The 13,320-nt window shown below is 38.7% G+C and overlaps 1 non-coding gene across 1 annotated transcript; it reads right to left on the minus strand.

Annotated features, from left to right (window-relative positions):
• Window positions 1-7,199: 7,199 nt before the first annotated feature.
• Window positions 7,200-7,274, minus strand: Trnam-cau (transfer RNA methionine (anticodon CAU)). The gene has a single exon. It is a non-coding gene; the product is annotated as a tRNA-Met (tRNA).
• Window positions 7,275-13,320: the final 6,046 nt, after the last annotated feature.

Consider the following 13,320-nt stretch of genomic DNA (forward strand, 5'->3'; position numbering starts at 1 on the left):
GTTTACTTTTTTATGGTGGGGGGTGGGTGGTGGTGAGGATTTGCTTGTTGTGTATGTGTGTGTTGTTCTTCCAGTGGCGCCATTGTTCGCATCAGGCCCTGCCCCCTAGTTGATGTTGTCCCATTTCTAACCACTCGATCTCCGTTGGTCGCCACGCCCCCCGTCATTGTCACTCAACAGCCGCTTTAGTGACTCCTTGATGAAGAGAGGGGGCCACCTCCACTCGACTTGCCATTAAGAACGCCGCTATCCCATCTTCAGTCATTGGTCGACTGCACGAATCAATGCCTGATAGGGGAGCCACTGTACCTCCCTATGTCCCCATTTCACTCTCAGTCTCTCTGTCCCCCATTCTCTTTCTTCTCTCTGTCTCCAGCAGCCATCCTCTCTCTCTCTCTCTCTCTCTCTCTCTCTCTCTCTCTCTCTCTCTCTCTCTCTCTCTCTCTCATCTTTGGGACAGAACAAAAAAAAAACAATAGAAAGGGGGAAAGTGTGCCGTTTCAATTTCATTGATAGTGACATGGATTCCGTGAAAAATAACATGTCCTTAGCGACGGGAAGTATCGAGCCCTCTCGTGGAGCCAGAAATGATGGCCACTTGAAACGCCAGTATCGCTCCGGAATAATAAACGTTCGACCATTCTGACCTTGGCTGTCCTCTGTCGGCCTCTTCAATTTCTCTAAATATCACCGCCATCTATCAGCCAGACAAATAACAGAAAAGATAGCAGTTGGGCGTATTACGCAGGGCCACGAGGTAATTAAGCTCACGTAAGGCTCTTCTAGCGCCCCCTAGTGCGCCTTCCTCGGTGTTTGGTTTCCCTCAAGCCTAACCTATTAGGTGACTCTGGGCAAGAGCTGCTAACTTGAACCACTCTGGTGGGTTGACGAGTGTACCGTGATCGAGAACCGTTGCTGCAGACTGAATGCTATAGAGAGCACCACATATTCAACTTGTTATTTGACTCTGCGTGGGCCTTTCAAGATGTATCAGATTCAGATACAAGGAAAAGATGACAGTACAGGGGAAAGGTGACAGAATGAGCACTTGAAACACCTCACTCACAAGCATGTGCAGATTTTGTAAATGGCAGTGCACAACCAGGGACACCGTAACGTTGGCCGCGACTCAACATGTGAGCCCCTGACTAATGAGCAGGTGGCCTCAGGTAAGTAGTTACAGCCCAATCTCCTATTTAGAGGTGTGGGGAAGAAAGTTTTTAAATTCTGCACATGAAATTAAATGTAGTCAACTGAATTAAGTCACATCGTAGTCTTAACCTTTTATATGACAAAAAAAAAAGAAATTAAATATAATAAAATATATATGATATGGAATCCATGTTCGCCTGGCAATCAATTCATTCACAATTCATTCACAAATTGTAAGACACATTTCTCTATAGATAGTAAAGATTATTATTATTATTATTAAGAAAAACATAAGTTTTAAAGTATATCAAAGTAGATTAAATAATTTAAAAAATTATGTTTGTTACGGGCGGATCCGGGGGGGGGGAGGGCGGTAGGGGCGATCGCCCCTCAACACTCGGCCGACCCCTCTTGAAAAAGGAAGGGGGGCGAACAAATCGTAGTAAAGAAATCACACAATTCGCATACGAATTTATTAGTTATGTTAATAATATATACTAATTATTTATATTTTCAACCTATTTTTAGATTATTTCGTTCCCCCCTCCCTTCTAGTATGTTGACCGATTTGGTGGGATGGAAAGGTGGCGATTGCATCGATCTCCATAAACTTTGGAGTGGGTGGGGGCGTTCCAATTTATTTGTAGAAATCACAGTTTGTTAACGGAGTCAATTAAATATTTATATAACTAAAACTTGTTATTGATATTTTAACCGATCTTTATATTATGTCGTTCCCTGTTAGCCAATTGGGGGGGGGGGGGATACTTCTATCCTTAGAGTGAGGGGGGCGGTCCTTTTTTTATTTAGAAATCATAGTTTGTGAACAAAATTAGTTGAATTACTGTATAATTTTTATATTATGTAGCTACACTTCTGGTATCTTAGCCGATTCGGTGAGGTGGGGGGGGGGGCTATTGCGTCTACTGCCCTCCCCACTCTAGCCCTCTGAATGGTGGGGGGGTTGTCCTATTTTCATGGACGAATCAGAGTTTGTGAACAAAATTAGTTGAATATCTATACAATATAAGCTTCATATTGATGCTTTTACCCATTTGTATATTATGTTGCATATACACTCTGATCTCAATTTTTTTTCATTAGTAGATATAAAATTAAAAAAAGGGTTGTACCAGGTGGAAAGGGCGATACATGCAATCGCCTTCCGCCCATCGGACAAACCAATACTATTTTTCTTTTTGTATTTTAGTTAAGAAATTAGTAAAAAAAAAAGAAACAAAAAAAAACTAATATAATTTATATATGCTATAAATAAAATTCTTTTATTGAGTCGCCTCACCCCCTATTCTTTAATGCCAAATGCAATCATTAGCAGAATTGTGAAAAGGAGCGAGGATTAACGTTTACACTCTACCGCCCTCTCCCCTTTCCAGACGAAAAAATGACGTTTTAAAACAGAAGACTTTATATATGGCGGCAGAGTTTATGTAATTGCACACAAATTTATCTTAGTTATTGTATTTAAGACTTTGTTTTAGAAAATTTAGAATTCATACGAAATTTTTCATTATAAGAGTAACAATTGAGATGAGTTCTAAACCCAAATATTATCATCTTTTCCCAACCTTTACTCATACTGATATTTTTCTGTTGCATAAAAAAAATGTGGGACTATAACCGTAACCTATGTGACCTATGTGACATATATCGAAGGAGCCGCTATAACTCACAATATATGCTTGAATCCTAAAAATGCAAACATTTAAAGTAGAATCTAATTGGTTCACTTAATTTCTCCTCCCACTTCCGAGATTTCTTGTTTAAAGCTTTGAATTAAAGTGCTTTCACAAAACAAAGTTACAAACATGCCTATTGAACAAAATGAATCATTTACAAATGAGCTTTGTTTTTAAATATTTTTTGTTTCGAATGCATCCTCCAAGCCTTAATCTAAACATGTCTCGGGTATCTTATCTTTTCAATGAACACATCGTTTGTATTTGTAATGGAGTAAAGGCTTGTAAATTCATATTAGAATATTTTTCAAGTAAAACATTATTTAATAGGATGATAAATGAGATGTAGATGTCCGGAGAATGCGTTTCTACATTGAAGAATGCAAGAAAACGCTTTTGGCTGTCAAGAGAAGGGCCTCAACATGCCTGTTTGTGTGTGTGTGTGTGTTTTTTCGCCGAAGGTTGAGAAACACTGCTTTTTAAAATTCTCATATAATATATATATATATATATATATATATATATATATATATATATATGCTGTACACGCGTTTATGCTTAGGGTTAGGGTTTACAGGGCGTTAGGGTAAGGGTTTGGAAAAAATTGCCCCCTACCCTCCGAAGTTCTGGATCCGCTAGTGGTGAGGGCAGAACTTTATTGCCCTTAAATATACTAGCAGAACACACCTGCTACGTCCGTTGTTTTGTTACCAGGCCTTATAATGTCTTTTTGTAAGAATCAGCCTCATTTAAAAACTAAACCTAACATACTGTTTTAGCCCATGAATTTGTGTATCTCTTAAAATGACATTTCACGTCCAGCTCTTTATTTCCTGAACCCCCTTTTTTTTTTTCGTAATTTCTGCCCCATAGACTTGATTTGGAAAGACCCGCTTCATAATGCGCACAGACACATACACGCTCTCATATTTTGGGCGTCGCGTTAATTTCAGTAGCGCTTTGACTTATCCCTTCTTTCCTCCCACACCGTCAAAAACCAAAAGTTACTTCGTACACATTCCTGTTTCCTTTTTACATTTCTCTTGGTATTTTGTTCTCCAAATAAAAAGAACAATTAATTTGGTTTTTATTAATTGTAATGGTTTATTTGACCCCCATTTGAATGTAGTGAGATAACAATAGATCAAGATTTACCTTTTCAGTGCTATTAGGACTAGTTTTTTATTTTATTTTACAGTGTTACAAATTACAATTACTTTCTCTCTCTCTCTTTCTTTCTCTCTCTCTCTTCTCTCTCTCTCTCTCTCTATCTCGAATTAAAAAAAAAAAAAAGAAAAAAAAAAAGGCTAGATCTATCTCACTAATGCTATTAGGATTTTTTTTTTTTGGTACAGACCGCGTCTAAAAGGAAGTGGAAATGACGTAAGGCATATAAAAAATAAGAATACTTGGGGGAAAAGAATAAAATTGCTTTAAAAATACAAAATTTGTGGAACAAAAAAAAGGGTGGGGGTAATGCTTTCTATACAGACTGCAACCTTTTGGGAAAATATCGAAAATAAAATATAAAGGATTGGTAGAGCTTGCGGTTTCTCGCGAATGGCGGTTGTAAGGTTGCGAATCTCTCAAAAAACAGTTCTTAGTGAGCACCAGGAGATAAAAGGAACCTGAGTACGAAATTTGATGCGGATACAAAATACTGTTTCAGAGATCTCATGATTAAATGTGTCAGTCAGGAAATATAGGCCTATTATAGAATATATATATATATATATATATATATATATATATATATATATATATATATACATACATACATACATACATACATACATACATACATACATACATACATACATACATACATATAAAGAGAGTTATATAACTACACACAATAACTCACACACACACACACAAACGCACACACATCCCCCTGCCACTCTTAAAACCACTCTGCCCTTGTCCCATCCATTTAAATCCCGCCTTATGTATTTCAAAAGAATCAGACGGGTTAATATAATTGATTATCGTCTGCCGATGAGCACGCCAGTCACCCTCATCCTGGAAGCTAGATTTCCATTCGATATAAACAATTTAATTACCATGTTCTCACCACATTTTTAGAATTTTTTTTTTATATTTTATTTTTGTTTCGTTTTATTTTGTTTCGTTCATATTTTTAAAAATTCATCTGGGCTGATAAAAAAAAAACGTTTCTGGGTTTCAGACAAAAAGAAAAAAAAAAAAAGAGATAATAGATGGTTATGCCGCTTTCCACTCAATTCTTTCGCTTGTCTCCCTTTGCCCTTCTCATTGGACCGCTAATGATCATCATTAGAAATCTCTAATGGCGGAAGTCAAACTAGACGAGTGCGCCGATGAAAACACACGTGACCGAGGCTTGCGCCTTCATATGTAACCTCTGTTGGGTTCTCACACGAAACTGCGCACAAGTTACTATGTGTTTGGCAGCCGGGCACACCCTCCCTCCTCCCACACACAAGTCCTCCTCCCCTCCTCCCTAGATCTACAATTTTCTCCGGGGGGGTGGCGCCACCACCACCTCTGCTACGACACAGCCCTTGGTTAAACCACATGACACCGTTTGACTCGGAAAGGGGTGCCACGCGCCAGCGGCACCGCCCCAATTAAAGTAAATAAATAAATATAATAGGACTGCCGAGTTGGTGCCTTGTCTTACAACTAGAGGAGTACTCAGCGCCAACTCCAAACGAACAGATAAGACTACTTACCGAAACACTAAATGTCTACTAGCATTGGCCTTCTTATTAGACAGTGATTCCACATTACATGCGCGCCATTAGCTTGTACCCTTCATTACTAAGGTCTGAAGAGTTGGTAACATCCGGTGAGGTATGTTTACAAACACTTCCCGTTCTCGGATCAAGTTGAACATTTACATAATTATTCATTGTCCCCAATAAAATATGAATGAATAAAAATATTAACTAGTGTTAATTAACTAATTAAGTTTGTTTGATACAGAAAAGGGAAGTAAATCTTACAGTATTCATATATATACATGTATATAGCTGTAAATGTTCAGTTTTGTCCCTTATTTAAGCTTTGGTGGTGGTGTTGTTTTTAAAGTAATTTTAATATTTTGCTTGTACTTTTCCTCTTTTATTTGAAAGCACAATATAAGGAGCTAATCACCTTTCTATTTAAATGAAGGATTATTCAAACTAGAAACAATGTTACAAAACGAATTTCTCACTTGGTATCCCCGTCTTAAGGGTGCGTTGTTACTCGGTCGCAGTTTATAGTAAGTTATGACAGTGCCACTAAACCGATGCAGGCGTATTTAATTCTTAATGAAATAGACCTGAACAAGCTTCTTTTTAAACAAACCTTTAATTTATAAATATACATGGATTCAGCTCGAAATGCTATATAGCAGTTCCACAAATGAAATGATAATTTAAACAAAATCTTCACAACTACCAATACACACTACCATTGTCTCCGGTTTATCTCAAACTTTCACACCAGTCCTTTTTTTTTTATTTTATTAGATTACGACAGAGCACCTGGTGGTTTCATCAGAAACTCTTCAGCCTACACAATCACCTGGTGGTTTCATCAGAAACTCTTCAGCCTACACAATCACCTGGTGGTTTCATCAGAAACTCTTCAGCCTACACAATCATGGTTACCCAGTGGCGTAGCTAGGATTTCGCCATCATTTGTGTTCATCATTTCTCTCTTCAGTTTGACTTTATACAATGATTGGGTGGACTTGAACTCTACCGCCGTGACTAGACTTAGAAATATGACTTACATATATGGAAAGAGTTTGGAGATAGCAAACAAACAGCATATTTTATTTTTAGGGAAGGCGAGGCACGAAACAGAAATAGTTCGCAATACATGCATGTCATCTTTTGCAAGGATTTTTCTTTGCATTCTTTCTACAGTTTAATCACCTTTATTTAATCCCCTTTATTTAATCCCCTTTATTTAATCACCTTTATCTTCAACTCTTCGCTTGTCTGTTGGACCGATGGGTCACCGAACATGATTTGTTGTCTCTTTCAAAGAGAGGCTGTTCCATTCTGTAAAGGTTGTCTTCCCAACGCTTTTTCTGTCAGTCATTTCTTATTTTCCCTGGTACTGTTCCCTGCAGGAAGAGCTTTGCTAGCCCCTCGGCTCTGTCTAAACGAGCCCCCCCCCCTCCCCGCTTCTCAGCTATAATAATATATACAATAAACTAGTTTAATTCAGATCCCAAAACATTTTAAGACTGCATTTTTGAGCTTCTATGAATCTATGTAGAAAAAAATGTACACAATGAAAACATACATTTCTACTTTTACATAATAGAAATATTTTAATTTTTTAGTTATTAAAAATAAAGATTTAAAATCTTGGCCAGTATGGGGATTGAACCCAACGACATTCGCGTTATGAGCACGACGCTCTAACCAACTGAGCTAACCGGCAAAACAACAAAAGCTGACAAATAAATAACACAGAAATAAAATAGAAACATAATTGTTTTGAAACCACTTTCAGCTTACTAGTTCGTTTCTAACATAATAATAATAATAATAATAATGTACAGAGAGCATGGGCGTAGCCAGGATTTTTTTCCGGTGGGGAGGGGAGGGGTTGGGAGATTCCCCCCCCCCCTCACGGGGCAAAAAAAATGTTTGTGTGTATGCGTGTGTGTGTGTGTAGATAATTAATCCCTTCATTCTTTCGGAAGCTGTTTATTGTACCATAGAAAAGGTTCGTCCTGGAGTTAGTGGAAACATTGTAGACTTCCCAACATTGCCAGCAAGGGGGTCTCCTCGGCGCCTTCGACACGGAGGTCACGGTCTCCTCCCCCAGCGGTGGACGAACGAAGCGCTGCCGCCAAGCACTATTTCCAGTATTAAAAGCCAACAAAATGCATATTCTGAGGTATCTACAGTGCATTATCCTGCTATTAAAAAGTTTTATTTATAAATCTTTATGTGCTATTCTTACGGACTTAGTTCCTCCCGCGTCGTTCGGCGCATTGGGCTGCAAGCTGCTGCCACAAAAATCTGTCACTGGCAATGTCTGAAGCCTCTTCCCACCTGCTCTGAGGACCTCCATGAAAGTGTAGCCCGAAGTTGTACTAGGATGTCCCTCTCTGCGCTTTTCTCGTAATGGCTTCCATGTCATCGCAACTTTTTTATGCGTAATTCATTTTGTCGGAGAACATGTCCCGCAAATTTCATGCGACGCTCTGCCACAACCTTACTAAGGGATCGACTCCCAGTTCGGCATAGGATTTCCTTGATTGAGATCCGATCTTTATAACTGACTTCTAAAATCCGTCATAGCTATCTTTGTTTAGCCACATTTAGACATTTTCAATTTCGGCAGATGGCTATTTACTGCGCTTTATGAATGGAGCCCAGCCACTCGTAGAAATGTGTGTCACCTCTCTGGCTGCCTGCTTGGAATTAGGCGACTGTAGTTTGCTTTACATTTTATATCAAAAAGGGGGGGGGGTAATTAAAAAATCTGGGGAGTTGTTGTTTTTTTAATTCAAAACCCCATTAGCTACGGAATTTGGTGACTGTAGTTTGCTTTAGAATAAAATTGAAGAGAGAGGTTTTCAACCTCAAAACTCTGTGTTTGGGGGTATTTAAACTCAAAACCTTAAGGAGGGGTTTTAAACTTTAAAAAAGCCCACTGGAGGAGGGGATTTAAACTCAAAACCCCATTTGGCTTGACAACGCTCATAGAATTTTGAGTGTGTGATTTGCTTTTTTTTTATATTGAAGAGGTATTTTTTAGCTTTAAACGCCACCGAAGGGAGATTTAAACTCAAAACGCCTTATGGATCATAGCATTTTGAGTGTGTAATTTGCTTTTTTTTTTATATGGATGAGGTATTTTTAGCTTCAAATCCCGCCGAAGAGGGGTTTAAACTCAAAACCCCCTTGGCTACGCTCATAGATTTTTTTGGTGTACAATTCGCTTTTTTTATAGGTCTATTGAATGTTTTTTTTTAGCTTCAACCCCGCTGAAGGGGGGTTTAAACTAAAAAAACCTTCGGCTACGCTCATAAGATTTTGAGTGTGTAATTTGCCTTTATAAATTGAAGAGGTGGTTTTTAGCTATAAACCCCGCTGGAGGGGGGTTCTAAACACAAACCCCTCTTGGCTACGCTCATAGAATCTGGTGACTGATGTATCTGGTGACTGATGTATCTGGTGACTGATGTATCTGGTGACTGATGTATCTGGTGACTGATGTATCTGGTGACTGATGTATCTGGTGACTGATGTATCTGGTGACTGATGTATCTGGTGACTGATGTATCTGGTGACTGATGTATCTGGTGACTGATGTATCTGGTGACTGATGTATCTGGTGACTGATGTATCTGGTGACTGATGTATCTGGTGACTGATGTATCTGGTGACTGATGTATCTGGTGACTGATGTATCTGGTGACTGATGTATCTGGTGACTGATGTATCTGGTGACTGATGTATCTGGTGACTGATGTATCTGGTGACTGATGTATCTGGTGACTGATGTATCTGGTGACTGATGTATCTGGTGACTGATGTATCTGGTGACTGATGTATCTGGTGACTGATGTATCTGGTGACTGATGTATCTGGTGACTGATGTATCTGGTGACTGATGTATCTGGTGACTGATGTATCTGGTGACTGATGTATCTGGTGACTGATGTATCTGGTGACTGATGTATCTGGTGACTGATGTATCTGGTGACTGATGTATCTGGTGACTGATGTATCTGGTGACTGATGTATCTGGTGACTGATGTATCTGGTGACTGATGTATCTGGTGACTGATGTATCTGGTGACTGATGTATCTGGTGACTGATGTATCTGGTGACTGATGTATCTGGTGACTGATGTATCTGGTGACTGATGTATCTGGTGACTGATGTATCTGGTGACTGATGTATCTGGTGACTGATGTATCTGGTGACTGATGTATCTGGTGACTGATGTATCTGGTGACTGATGTATCTGGTGACTGATGTATGGATAGTCTTATATTGAAGAGGGGATTTTATCGTACATTTCGGAGGGGGTTTTAAAATCAAAATTTTCCTTTGCTATGCTCTTGGAAATCGGGGATTATCGTTTGCCTTCTTTTTTTTTTTCGATTTTGTTTTATAGAAGAGGGGGATTTGACTGTAAACCCCCTGGTAGGGGGTTTTAAACTCAAAACTCCCTTGACTGCGCTGGGGTAAGTGATGGTTTAGTATTAAATACTAAATAAATAGAATCAAAGCAAAATATCAGTCACGAAATTCCGATCCCTGCTTCATTTCGGGGGGGGGGGGGGTTGAACCCCAACCTCCCCCTTGGCTACACCCATGACAGAAAGTGTTATTTAATCAGGAATTCGTAGATTAACATTGATTTATTCTTCTCATTGCTTGCAGACGCTTCATAGATGAAACATGAAACCTGGACACGGATGTCGAAAATGTCTCTAACGATTTTCCTAGAGATTTGACAATTTAAGTAAATCTTTGGGGATAAAAATACTAGCTAACTGGCCGCATGCTAGGGAGCTCCGTTTTGACGATTTTTATTTTTGTTCAAAATACAATCATTTTAAAATTAAATTTGGTGTACGTCAAATGGAATTCCCACATGTTTTGACCAATTTGTTAGAAATAAATAACAAGACTTTCAGAAAAATTTTGCGCACGTCTTATTAGATGGGCCGTGGCTGGGCGGCTAGAATTAATTTGTGACAATATACATAGCTATATTACCCTATATAACACTTATACAATATTTCAATAGACTATATCAATATTAGGTCCTAGATCTAACTAGATCAAGTATATTAGTCTAGACCAGTGGTGGGCTAATAACGACCCGCGGGCCACATGGTCCCACACATTACACATATAAAAATGCAAATATATTTCAATAAATAATTGTAAATGTCTATAAATGTAGAAATTATTAAACTTTTGATTCTTATCACTTATCACGAAGAGGCGAAATAAACTTTGTCTTTAAACGTCATTCTAAAATGTTTAAAGTAAACGAAGATTATTCTTATTGGCAATATTTCGAAACATTCAGTCAAAGAAAACAGTATTTATTCAATTGTATCAAAAACTGTGTTGAAAGTGTTGGGACGGCTTGTACAAGATGGCAAGTGTAACTACTAATGGAGCTCGCGCTTTGACTAAGAAAAACAGACTTTTTAATAAAATAAAGCATTGAATATCTAATATCAAATTGTTGGAATTGATTTCTCAATGATCTTATTATTGGCACAGGGCCAGCCTTAGGCATAGACAAACTGCTTAGGGTCCCCAATTGGTGAGGGCCTTGTACTATGTATGCACCTATTATTTTAGAGAAGAAATATCGAAACTTGTCCTCAATATTATTGTTGAAGTACAATAGGTTTTTAATAAATTGAATAATTTTACTATTGTTGCTTTTATATATATATATATATTTTACTTGAGGGCAACTAATTCACTTTGCCAAGTGCCTCCAATTATCTGCCCGCCATGACTGGCAGTTCGAGAAGTACTTCAAGATTTGGAACAAAACATTCCGATGTTCGGTTACAGTTACACAGTAGCATCCGCTGGCCTAGAAGAATATGGAATCTCAAGGAAGAAATAGTTAGGTTCATTGAAGGACATTGACTGTGACTTTGTTACTAATATTTCTAACTAGTTGACCGGCGGCGTAGCATACGCCGCTATTTTGCAGGGCCGGCCTTAGGCCACTGCTACCTATGTGACCGCAATGGTCTTCCTATTCCCTTAAATCAGAACTTAACCCATTATGACCTTTCTATGCCCTTAAAACAGAAAAGCATCATGAAGAGATATGTTACGATACTTAATGTTCAAACTTGCTGAGATTTTAAGTTAAATTTCTTGCTAAAATTAAGATTTGAATAAAATCTACTTGATTAGATTTCGTCTGGATGAGTACTAGATCTTGTCGTGTCACTGCTAAGAACTTTTTCCCTTCTCTTTACACATTGGGAGACGTGAGTCAGCCAGTATCTAAGCTAATCACGGGACAACCCAAGACCACGTGACAATCAAAGATCACGTGTTATTATCACTCGTTTTATTACCTGCTTTCAAAAAATGCAACTGTTTGGGTTTTTTTTGTTAACTTGTAATGAATTCATTTTTCAATTTAAAACATCCCTCCCAACTCACCTTTTGTTTTCCACACCACCCCCTCCTCATACACTTATACACAATTAAAAAAAACAACCCAAAATAACACGCAAAAAAAAAAATGTTGCCTTTTTTATTTTCTTTTTTTTTAATGAGATTAACGCTGTCAACCGTAGCGCCTCCTAGCCAGGTCTCTCTCTTTATCGAACCTCTGTCCCCCCCCCCCTCCACGCCCCCTTTCCTTCAACACTAATGTGTCCGTCGCAGCGGACAGGGAAAACGGTTAGAAAATTGGGCCGAGAAAAAAGGAAGGAGCCGCACACCAAGCCCCTACACCAAGCCCCTACAGCGTTGGCAACGCAACTTCATTAAAAGAAGAAAAAAAAATCACCGTGGCTTGCTCCAAGGAGGCTGTTATTGTCAAGGCGCGTGGCTCTTTGCACGGGAGGACAGGTGCAGACAATTTAGATTCGGGGGTTGAGTCTCGTTCCAGAGGCAGAGCAGAGGAGGAAGAGAGAAAAAAATGCATTCCGCCCCCCGGCGCAAAAAACGTGAAGGCGCCTAAGCAAAATGCCAGCGCGTGCGTGTCACGTGGATTATCGATAAAGCAAACTATCGCCATAAACTTTAGTTCTCCCCCCTCCCTATCAGATAGAGCGGCCCGATCTCTCTGGGCATGATAAAGTGGACATGGACAAGGAGAATGTGAGTACAATGAATTCTGTGGCAGAAGTACCAGATGGAAGTGAAGATCTACACAAGTCTTGTAAGAAGAGTTAAATAGAATAACTCTAGTCCACGGGTGACCCAATTGTCTTCATTCTTTTTTTTCTCTGAAGTCTACTTCAGTGGTTCCCAAAAGTTTTCCTTAATGGAACACTTCGCACATTCTAAGTTTTGAGCGGAACACTTCGCACATTCTAAGTTTTGAGCGAACAATTTAATTTTTTAGCGGAACAATTTTCTTTTTCTTTTTTTTTTTTTTTTAGAGAGGTTAATTCACGGTGGCTTACTAGTTAATTATTCCAGTAGTTCGTGGAACCCATACTCAGGCCTCACCGAACACTAGGGTTCCGCGAGGCAGTTTGGGAAACACCGATCTGTTTTGTAATTATGACTTTTTGTCCGGATGACTCCAATCGACCTCTGATGTGAATGACTCCTCCGCTTGTATTCAGTTGTGTTATTGTAGTGAGTTAGATTTTGTTAAGAAATATTATGACTAAAGTCTACTACATTTATTTGATCTCACATGTGTTTAATACGGATTCCAAAACAATTTAAGACTGAATTTTTGAGCTTCTGTGTAGAAAAAAAATGTAATATTAAAAAAAAATGAAAACATAAA

The sequence above is a fragment of the Biomphalaria glabrata genome, chromosome 6 (assembly GCF_947242115.1).
Source record: "Biomphalaria glabrata chromosome 6, xgBioGlab47.1, whole genome shotgun sequence".
Lineage (NCBI taxonomy): Eukaryota > Metazoa > Mollusca > Gastropoda > Planorbidae > Biomphalaria > Biomphalaria glabrata.